The sequence below is a fragment of the Protopterus annectens genome, chromosome 3.part1, assembly GCF_019279795.1.
Source record: "Protopterus annectens isolate FY-2018-M chromosome 3.part1, PAN1.0, whole genome shotgun sequence".
Taxonomy (NCBI): domain Eukaryota; kingdom Metazoa; phylum Chordata; order Ceratodontiformes; family Protopteridae; genus Protopterus; species Protopterus annectens.
The window spans coordinates 1,609,332,213-1,609,345,016 of NC_056732.1; positions in this window are offsets into that span (position 1 = coordinate 1,609,332,213).

The window sequence follows — 12,804 nt, forward strand, 5'->3', positions numbered from 1 at the left end:
CCAGTTCACTCCATATACAATTCTTGAACAGAGAAAGAGAGAGGGAGGTGAACTGTGCAAATGGACTCACATGTTTCTCAACATAAAGGCTGCCTATGTCTGCTACTGGGTCTACCTGACTTTGTCAAAATCCAATATTATTGAATCTCACTTTGTCAACACTCAAACTATTGAACTCCCACTTCATTGAAGCAGTGGAACAATGTAGATCTTCCCAGGGTAAGTAACCTGTTGTGCGAGATGGTGAACGTTGCCCTTTTCCCAACTCTAATACAATCACAGAGTTGGTATATTTGGTTAGGGGGGTGTGGCGGGCATCTCCCCACATTGGGGTGTGTGAAGGGTGTAGCCCCCCACCTGGGTGGGTTAGAGCTAGTGCAGTTTGGGTTTTGTTTCTTTTTGGGTAAGTGGTTACCTACCCTGGGAAGATCTTTGTTGTTCTGCTGCTTTGATGAAGTGCGAGTTCAATATTTTGAGTGTTGACAAAGTGAGATTTGATAATATGAGATTTCGATTAACTGAGGTAAATCCCTGCGACTTTATGGACTGCAGGAATTTATCAAATTTAATACTGATGTTAGTGAGACTCACATATCTTTGCCTAATAAGATCCAGGTGATTCCAGAATAAAGAATAGACATTGGTCACATAAAACCTTGGTTAACAAGATCCAAGCAAGTACATCTCTACAACTTTTGTATTGTAGCAGTAGCTGCAGTACTTAACCTGGCAAACAGAAATCATGAGATCAGACATAGGTCACCTGCCACTTGGATGCTTTACAGAAAAGCACTATGCAAAAATGTGTTAATGGGCAACAGCCAATTAATTAGTTCACCTGGGCATTTATCCCTACTAGGTGAATGCGCCTAGAATGAGAATGTACTATCTGAAGCAATTATCACCCTGTATGGAGACAGCAAAGCACAGAACCTCAGTGCAGGCTCAAAAGAGTAGAGGATGGGTCTATCCCCATATTGGCAAAAACATCCATAAGTGGAAGACATTATTCTCAGAAAAATAAGGATCAGCTGCTTAGAGACAGTAGAGTCATTAAATGGGTAAATTATTTGAACCAGATGTCTTTTTTTAATCTGTAACAATTAAGTCCACAGAACAGTCAATTTAGTTTACCTGGATGCAGTCATAGTGGAAATTAATAAATACCAGTAACTGACAAGGCAATGTAATCAAAGCTGAAATAAACAGTTTGCCAGGTATTTATTTATTGACATTTGATTACCGGGAAAGTCTGACTGGGAAGAAGCCCATTGTCAGTGGATGCTTGGGGAACAAAGCTCCAAATTATTACAAAACATTTTAAGAACAATAATTTTATAATCTTCAAAAATAAAATACAAACATCTGCAGTTTAAATAATTATAACAAAATAGACATAATATACAAACATTGGTGAAGAATCAGTGCAAAGTATGTGATAATCATTACATATTTAGATACATTTTAGACAGTTTATAGAGAAATTAAAGATAAGTTAGTCTCATACAAATAGAAATTGCAATATAAAGTGAGGGAAAAGCAGCATATGGTATATTTAGAGAGAAGGTCAGGGAATAAAATTAAATAGCAATAAGGAAGTAAGTGGAGAAGAAAGAGTAAGGAGGTATAAGGAATGAAAAGGTACAAGATATGTCAAACTTTTAGTGGTATCGCATACAAATTTACTAATGCTACTCTACCATTCCAATACAAGCCAAAAGATGGCATTGATAATTTCTTGTTTCAATTTGATATAATCAAACACTTTTCTTATGCAAACTTTGGCTATTACATGAACTTTCATATCAAGGAGAAAGCCAAACTAATCAATGCAAAAAAAAAAAAAAAAAACAGCTCAAAAATATTTGAAGAGAAGCGTAGGCAAAGGCACTCAGATATGGAAAATTGCACAATCCAAAAAATAAGATCACAGAAGGGGAACACAGAACAAAAGATTAGTAAAGTAGAAGTTAAACAAATAAAAGCTGGAGTTATGGAACACTTGTGAAGTGAATGATTCACTGTAGAAAGTCTAATACAGGTTATGTCACAACACGATGGAACAACGAGTCCTCAAAGTAAGGAGAGACAAGTGAAGCAGGAAACATCCGAAGAAGAAATATGGGAAAGAACAAGAGATTTAATATGGTGCAATATTTATGCAAAGGAGAAAGCAAAACTAATATAAAAACAGCACCAAAGGTATTTGAAGAGAAATACATCCCTCATCCAATCACATGAACAACCACCACCCCCTCCCCCTCCTTAGCTCTCATATTACACAATCTACACATAGTACCGCCTCTCTCACAAAGTTGCTACAATCCATTCCACAGGGTTATTTCCAAATGAAGAAGTACTTCCCCCTGCTTATAGCATATTATGAAAAGACCGTACAGCTAAAAGAGGAGGTGGAGTCGCTATCCTATATCAGAACAACATCAGTGTTGAACGACTTAACAAAGAAATGCCTGCATTTAATAATGCAGAGATCCTACTTGCTAAGATAAGACTAAATACACAAAAACAGCTAAATAACTTAGGATCATATATCCCTCCAGGAGATAACATCAAAACCTTAGAACATCTTCTCCAATGGACATAAGAAACCCTCCCCATGAAACTATTATACAAGGTGACTTTAATATTTATTGAACCTCACTTAAATCACCCCACCCCTCAAATCATATTAACCTTCATGGATTCTCCCAGCTTATATAAACCCTTACTAGGGAAACAAAATCTCAAAAAAAGAATCAATACTGGACTGGATTCTCACTAATCACCCATCTTTCACCCATAATTTCGGTGCACTACCTGACACTCTAAGCAACCATCTCCCAACCTTCTTTATCAGAGACCAAACTAAACTCACTAGAACTAACTCTTTTAAACACATCAGATACACTAAAAACTTCAGGGCTGATGACCTTAATACAGCCCTTAAACAATGTAATTGGTCCACTCTTTTAACACTTCCTTTAGATGAAGCAGTTGAGTATTTCAACATTATTTTCTTAGGCCTTCTCAATCAACTTGCTCCACCAAGACAGAGCCACACTAAAACCATCTATGCCCCATGGCTTACCAAGAGCACTAGGCAACTTATGAAACAAAGAGACAAAGCATGGGGTACCTAGCACAAAAACAAAACTACTCCTAATAGGCAAACATTCTTACAAATGCGAAACACTGTAAATAAACAAATCAGACTAGACAAACAAAAATACTATAGTGAAATTCAAACTAAGCACAATATCAGCCTATAAACGTTCTGGGCAGCTATAAACAATATTCTCCAACCAGGTAAATTACCAACTTCTCATCCAGACATAGACCCCACCTGTATAAACACAGCCACCCAATTCAGTGAGTTCTTTACCAACTCTATATTAAAGCTGTCAACAGACCGATACTCCTCAACCCCCACTATACTATATAACCTATCAAATAACGCTAACACCTTCACCCTTCAACCTGTACCAACTTACACCATCTATAGACACCTAATCAAACTTAAACCCAGAACTTTAGCAATAGACAAACTACCTGCCAAATTCCTACAAATAGCTGCTAAAGCCATTTCCTACCCAGTCTGTATAATCATTAACATATCAATCTCAGAACAAAAGGTGCCACTTCTCTGGAAAAATCTCCTACATTATACCAATAAGCAAAGGGGGCAACTCCACTGACCTAACAAACTACCACCCTATAGCTATACTTTCTCCACTGGCTAAAATACTGGAAAATGTATCCACACCCAGGTCCTAACACATTTCCTCTCCAACAATCTTCTTGCCGAAACTCAGTACGGATTCCACCCCAACCATAGCACTACCACTGCACTCATCAGTTTTAACAACCTAGTAAATATGCAGTGCAACAACGGCCAACTAGTGTCTGCAGTTTTCCTTGACTTATCAAAGGCGTTTGATACAGTCTCCCACACAAAACTAATAACATCACTCTCAGAATTAAAACTAACTACACCCACTCTATTATGGCTTCAAGACTATCTCTCCCAATGCCAACAAGCTGTTCAGTGCAAAAACTCCTTTTCCCCCCTACTTCCAGTAAAACTAGGAGTACCACAAAGATAAATCCTAGGACCCCTACATTTCACTATATTTACAAATAATCTTCACAAAGCCACCCCTCTAGCAAACCTGGTTCAATACGCTGATGATGCCACCTTAATCTACTCTGCCCCCACCCTCCAAAAACTTCAAATCAAGACCCAAGAAGCCTTTACAGCCACCAAAACCTGGCTTACAAACTTCCAGCTAATACTAAATCCTAAAAAGACCCAACTTATCCTTCCAAAGCAGCAGCACCCACTCCCCAATTCTCTATTTCTGCATCAGATAATACCCCTATCTCCCCGTCACAGAAATGAAATTACTAGGGGTCATTATTGACAATAATATGAAATTTGACAAACACATAGCTTATAAAATAACCAAAATCAACAAAATACTATGTACTCTTTACAGATGCAAAAACTTCCTAACCAGCAACAGTAAAGTTACCCTAGCTCATATCCATCTTCTCTCTACCTTACTGTATTCTTCTCCTGTCCTAATTAATCTAAACAAGAGTGATTTAAACAAGCTATCAATATGCTACAACAAAATAGCAAAATTCGCCACAAACTCCTCCTACCACGCCCACCACTGTCAGGCTCTAAAACAGCTTTCCTGGCTGGAACTCGCTAACACCTTAGCTCTAAACCAACATCTTCTAGCTCATCAAATACTGTACCAACTTGACAAAACTCCAGCCTTACAACACCTGATCACCTTCTACTCCAATAACTGTGAACTTAGATCCACTAAAAAGGCACTAATCGCAATCTCCAAAAGCCATTACAGCTCTGGTGACTCCCTGTATTCTAGCAACATTGCCACCCTACCACTACAAATCAGGTTACAACCTAACAAAACCATCTACAAAAAACAGCTTATTTTCCACTTAAACAACTTCTGGACATACAACTACCTAGTACCTGGCTGACATATTCTAACTCCTTTCCCCTACCCACTATCCAAACTCCACTTTAAAACTCCCCTGATGCACTATATATTACCACATGTTACTTGTAATTGCCTAGCACCTGGCTGACATATTCTAACTCCTTTCCTCTACCCACTATCCAACCTCTTTAAAACTCCTACAGATGCACTATATATTATCACACATTACTTGTGACTGCCTAGCACCTGGCTGACATATTCTAACTCCTTTCCCCTACCCACTATCCAACCTCTTTAAAGCCCCCACAGATGCACTATATATTATCACATGTTACTTGCAACTGCCTAGCACCTGGCTGACACATTCTAACTCCTTTCTCCTACCCAGTATCCAACCTCCTCTTTAAAACTACCACAGATGCACTATAAATTATCACACGTTACTTGTAACTGTCTAGCACCTGGCTGACACATTCTAACTCCTTTCCCCTACCCACTATCCAACCTCTTTAAAACTCCCACAGAGGCACTATATATTATCACATGTTACTTGCAACTGCCTAGCACCTGGCTGACACATTCTAACTCCTTTCTCCTACCCACTATCCAACCTCCTCTTTAAAACTACCACAGATGCACTATATATTATCACACATTACTTGTAACTGTCTAGCACCTGGCTGACATATTCTAACTCCTTTCCCCTACCCACTATCCAACCTCCTCTTTAAAACTTCCACAGATGAACTATATATTACCACACGTTACATGTAACTGATAGCACCTGGCTGACATACTCTAAGTCCTTTCCCTTACCCACTATCCAACCTCTTTAAAACTCTCACAGATGCACTATATATTATCACACATTACTTGTAACTGCCTAGCACCTGGCTGACACATTCTAACTCCTTTCCCCTACCCACTATCCAACCTCCTCTTTAAAACTCCCACAGATGCACTATATATTATCACATGTTACTTGTAACTGTCTAGCACCTGGCTGACACATTCTAACTCCTTTCCCCTACCCACTATCCAACCTCTTTAAAACTCCCACAGATGCACTATATATTATCACACGTTACTTGTAACTGCCTAGCAACTGGCTGACATATTCTAACTCCTTTCCCCTACCCACTATCCAACATCCTCTTTAAAACTCCCACAGATGCACTATATATTACCACACGTTACTTGTAACTGCCTTGCACCTGGCTGACATATTCTAACTCCTTTCCCTTACCCACTATCCAACCTCATCTTTAAAACTCCCACAGATGCACTATATATCACACATTACTTGTAACTGCCTAGCATCTGGCTGAAACATACTAACTCCTTTCCCCTACGCACTATCCAACCTCCTCTTTAAAACTCCCACAGATGCACTATATATTATCACATGTTACTTGTAACTGCCTAACACCTGGCTGACATATTCTGACTCCTTTCCCTTACCCACTATCCAACCTCCTCTTTAAAACTCCCACAGATGCACTATATATTATCACACATTACTTGTAACTGCCTAACACCTGGCTGACCTATTCTAACTCCTTTCCTCTACCCACTATCCAACCTCTTTAAAATTCCCACAGATGCACTATATATTACCACACATTACTTGTAACTGCCTTGCACCTGGCTGACAAATTCTAACTCCTTTACCCTACCCACTATCCAACCTCCTCTTTAAAACTCCCACAGATGCACTATATATCACACATTACTTGTAACTGCCTAGCATCTGGCTGAAACATACTAACTCCTTTCCCCTACGCACTATCCAACCTCCTCTTTAAAACTCCCACAGATGCACTATATATTACCACACATTACTTGTAACTGCCTAGCACCTGGCTGACATATTCTAACTCCTTTCCCCTACGCACTATCCAACCTCCTCTTTAAAACTCCCACAGATGCACTATATATTATCACATGTTACTTGTAACTGCCTAGCACCTGGCTGACATATTCTAACTCCTTTACCCTACCCACTATCCAACCTCCTCTTTAAAACTCCCACAGATGCACTATATATTATCACACATTACTTGTAACTGCCTAGCACCTGGCTGACATAGTCTAACTCCTTTCCTCTACCCACTATCCAACCTCTTTAAAACTCCCACAGATGCCCTATATATTACCACATGTTACTTGTAACTGTCTAGCACCTGGATGACACATTCTAACTCCTTTCCCCTACCCACTATCCAACCTCCTCTTTAAAACTCCCACAGATGCACTATATATTATCACACATTACTTGTAACTGCCTGGCACCTGGCTGACATGTTCTAACTCCTTTCCCTTACCCACTATCCAACCTCTTTAAAACTCCCACAGATGCACTATGTATTATCACACGTTACTTACAAACTTACTGCCACCTACTCCCCACTGCCCCATCTCTACCCACTAACTCTCCCATAGACTAAGTTGAAAAGCTTTCCCTTAAAATGTCAATGCACCTCACATGAAATTGTCTATATTCTCTTCCCTTTTTTGTTTTCCTTTCTTGTCTTATCTTCAGTACATTTTCAAGATTGTCTCTACTAAACATACTGTATGAACAACAATCATATGTTACTACCTGCTATAGTTTTAATTGTATGTCTAAATCTCTATGCTTATGTAAATATCTTATGCAATCATGTTATTATCTGCTATATTTTTATAAGTGAATGTGTAAACCACAATGCTCATGTAAATGTCTTATGTATAATATAGAATCCAAAAAATACGAAGCCAAACTCAGAACCACAAGAACAAGCCGTGAACGACTCCAGGCAGTCAAAAAAAAGGTTTATTTAAGCGCTTTTCGTCAGTTTAATAAGCTGACTTCTTCAGAACATAAAACAAAGACCACTGACAGTTTGATCCTTATAAAGGTGTAACCCTCATTAAGGTATTCAAGCAGTAATTCAATTAGTCTAATTAACATGAAGTAAATTGGATTTTAAAAAGAGAAAGGATGAATTTAAAAAGGAACTGTTTAAAAAGACAGTAACCGATTAATGGTAGCAAACTGAACAACCTTGTAGGTGTGCCTACAACACAAATACATAAAACAATCTGTTGATGTGAAAGTGAATCCTGTGGAATGTGTTGCTTATTGCAACCTTTAATAAACTAATATACCACAGTAATGTTGACTTTTATACAGCTATAGAACCTTAGTTTTATTTTGTTTTATTTTACTGTTAAATCAAGGTTCTAAAGCTACCCATGTCGTTGTGTATAAGGTAAAAACCTCAAATACCCCAAAAGTTGTTGTAAGTTTTAAAAAACACGTTAGAAAACATGGTAAAAAATCAGTTTATAAACTAGTTTAGAAAGAAAAATTAATGTTGTATTATTTTTATGTTTTTATATATTTATGTGTAATTGTAGAACAATAAGTAAGTATACTACAATATTTGATGATACTGAAAACTGCTACTAAGAGTTAATATTACTTAAATTAATGCTTAATGTTAATTAAAATAATATTCGCAAAGCAGATTTTAAAAAACATAACAAAAGGTTAAAAACAAACGGTTGTTTGTATGTGATGGTCCTACAAAAAGCGCTACAAAGAGTGTATGAAAAGTGTGTTAAATACATGAAGGTGTGTAAATGTCACACATACCACATATACTTGATGAATTTCAAGTGATATTTTTGAGTAATGTTATATTATAATAATTTTTAATAATTTTTATAATTTTTAATAATAATTGTTTATTTTTATGTATTGTATTAATGATTTAAATTATTTATGATAAGTTAGACATACCTAATGTCGTGAAAATCGTGATCAATTAGTTTTAATGAATTCATAATCACGTTTGATGGAACTAGCTAGTTCACGAAAATAATCATAACAGACGTGAAAACATAACAGACATTAAACTCATGAAAGACCTGAAAAACACATAATACATGTATGCATAATAAACAGAAAATGTATATATACACATAAATGTAGATTCCATAAAGGGGGTGTGTGTCAAGTGACAATATCTTCATCTTTTCAAACTAGTTAATTTTAATAGTAATAGGCTTCCAATTGAACAAGTCTCATTCAGTCCTGGGAAGCTGTATGCATTTAGTTTTACCTGCCATTTCAGTTCCAATTCTTCCAGTTTCAGATTTCTGGGACCCCCTCTCAGGTCGATTTTTACATGGTCAATCGACATGAACCTGAAACTGTGATTTGGGTGACCTGCCGTATGTTTAGCAAGTGCGTTCTCGAGTTTCCCCTTTTTGATGGCATACAGATGTATAATATGTTAGTAATTGTTCTGGAGCTTTTCTCCCTAGCCTCTGCTGAAAATGGACAGCTCTGTCCACTTGGACCTCCTCGATAAACAAATGTAAAATAAATGAATAAACAATGCAGGCAAAGGCATCTGGATATAGAAAATTTTACAATACAAAAAATAAGAAAACAAAGGGGAAGGTAGAAAAGAAGATTAGTAATGGAGAAGTTCAAAGAAATAGATGCTGAAGTTATTGATTACTTGCAAAGTGAAAGATTTAGTGCAGAAAACCCAATTCTGGTAATGTCACAGCATGCTGGAACAGTGATTAAGGACAAACAGGTGGAACAAGAAGCATCTGATCAGTTGCCACATGACGATATTCTGGAGCCATTGGTAGGAAAGCAGTACACAAGTTAATTTGGTGTTACACAGCAAGAGAAGGAACAGGAAATGGTGGCAACTCTGACACCGTCAATGTTAGGGAGTGATAGTCCAGTGAGTTCCCATATGAAAGAGTAATGGATGATACAGGATGCAGTTGGAGAGAATATGTCACAGAAAGATGTTCTGGAACTTTCTGTAGAATGCCCACAGGAAACAGAAAATAAATAACATGCCCTTAGTTTAGAAGAAAAAAGATATTAGGGAAAGGGTGCTTCATTTAATAGAGTTGGACAGACATATTGAGATCTATGGAAAAATAGATTACAGAAAGTCAGTAAGACCCAAAATGTTAGATGTTTGATAAAACAAATGAACACAGTAATTCAGACTGTTCAAAGAAAGTCATGTGATATATAACAGAAGCTAATAGGATATACTACTGTACAACAAAATTATTAGCAGATAAAGCCTTACCACAACAATACAGGACAATAAGGGAAAGGAAGGGAAGAAATCAAATGCCATCATGGAAGTATTGAATAGAGAAAACTATAAAGCAATTAAGACAAGAAGTGTTTTATTTTTATAAGAATATACAAGAGGGAACAGATCAACAATAATACTCAGACAGAAGTAATAAAAGTCATGCTTAGTATTAGAACAGACCAGGATCCATTGCACACTATTGCAAATAATAAACTAAAGATATCACAGGCAGAAAAATGTAGAAGATATGCAGATATATATATATAACGGAAAATTACAAAATAAGCACTTCATTGATGACAGAAAAAAATTTATAGAGAAGTTAGAAACAAAGCAAGCAAAAAGTACAGAAATACCACAAAAAAATAAAAAAATAAAAAAATAAAAAATAAAAGAAATAGACACATTTTGGAGAAATACCTGCAAATACCCTGTGGAACATAACAGATATACTGAATGGATAGAAGAAATAAAAGAAAATGTTAGAAGTTCAAATGTACAGGATATGAATTGGGATGAAGTAATGGCCAGAACAACTTAAACAAAAAATTAAGAAAACTCCTAAATGGAAAACCCAGGCCCAGATGCTTTATTTAACTTCTGGCTAAAAATATTAACATTGTTACATGAAGATTTAGCCCTGAATTAGAACTACTTATATGTGTACCCTGAGAAGACACCAAACTTGTTAACACTAGGAAAAATTATAGTCCTCCTTAAGTCTGAACCTGCAAGCTATCCTAAAAAGTATAGACCGATAATTTGCCTTCCAATAATGTATAAACTATATACTGGAATTGATTCTGACAGAATTTAAAGTTATTTAGAAGAAAACTCAATCATGGCAAAAGAACAAAATGGTACTAAAAGAAAGATATATGGAACAAAGGATCATTTATTGTTAAATGAAGTCATAATGGAGAATTGTAAAAAGGGGAGGAATCTAAGTATGACATGGAGAGATTACAAAAAAGCATTTGACAGCATCCCGTATTCATGGATAAAGCGTGCTTACAGATGTATAAGATACACCCTACATTGAACAATTACATTACAGTGACCAAGAAAAATTGCAAACCACTTTGAAGCTAAGCCATAATAAAGGAAAAATTATTATTCTGGGGATAAAATTTCAAAGGGGGATATTCCAGGGTGCCTCTTTGTCACTGCTGCTCTTTTGTGTTGCCCTTAATCCACTAAGTTGAGTACTTAATAGATGAGGTCATGGTTACAATTTGGCTCCCAGACAACAACAAAGTCTAAAGACTTCTCATATTTTTTTGTCGATGATTTAAAACTGTATAGTTCATCAGATGGGGAGCTGAAAGCACAACTGGAAGTTGTCAAAACCTTCTCAGATGTTATAAGAATGTCATTTGGTCTTGATAAATGTGCAAAAACAACCCTAACATATAGGAACAAAGTCCAAGCTATAAACCAATTTGCTGTTTCTATTCTAACTTGCAGTTTTAGGGTGACTGACTGGCCCCAAAATGTATTGGATCAGTTGGACAAGAAAACAAGAAAAATGCTTCACGCTTATCAAATGATACATAAAATCAGTTAATACCAAGATTAATATATTCGTCATTCTGAAGGAGGTACCAGCCTCATCGAAACTGAATGCATGTATATATCTGCAATCGTAAGCCTGCATACATATTTGCTGACTTCATCAGATCCAAACATAGAGAAAGTTTTGAAACATGAAGAGAACAAATCTAAGATGAATCCCCTGCTTCATTCAGTTAAGTGGGAATGGAAACCAAATCAGTAGCAGACAAAATCAGGCAGCAACTGAATATGCCAAAAAACAAAAGAAAGAATATAAGGAGAAGGATCAGATGAGAAAGCAAGAAATGTGGAAAAGACATAAAAATAGTTGCAAATACAGAAAACTCCTGGAACAACCCCATGTCAATCAATATCTGAAGCTAGAATGGTTAAGGAGAAGTGAATTTAAACAAAAACTTGAATGGTTAATATTAGCTGTCCAGGATAGTGGACTACATGCATGTTGGTTTACAAAGTCCAATGAACATGTGGGAGAAACAAATGAAGGCTCTGTAAAACAGAACTGGAAACACTTGCACATATTGTTGCTGGGTGTGATACAGTAATTGCAGAGGGCCTGTAATCTGAAAGGCATAGTAATGTGGCAAGACTGTTGCATTGGTGTTGTGCAAATATTATAATTTTGAAGTAGCTGAGAAGAATTGGAAACATGAGCCACAAAGCATTATAGAAAATTATGAAGTTTATATCAGATGGGATCATCCATTACCAGCATTTCAAAAAAATAGATGGAAGAAAACTAGATATAGTAGTCTATTTAAGGAAGACAAAAATAGCATTGATCATTGAAATTGCTTCTCCCAGTGATTACAGTGCCTTATGTACAAAGAGACACAAAGTTATAAAATACCAGGATTTGCAGGCAGAAATGAGGGCAGTATGGATGAAGGATACCCAGACAGTTCCAATTGTAGTAGGAACAATGAGTCTCATAAAAAAATTATTTACAGTCTTATTTAAACGGTGGTGCAGCGGTAGCGTTGTTTCCTCACAGCAAGAGGTTCTCCCGTTCGATGCTTGGGTTGGGAGTGCCTTCTGTGTGGAGTCTGCATGTCCTCCCCACGGTCGAGTGGGTGTTCAAAAGATATGCGTTGAATGGGTGTGCTTTCGTTGAAGGTTGGGCATTG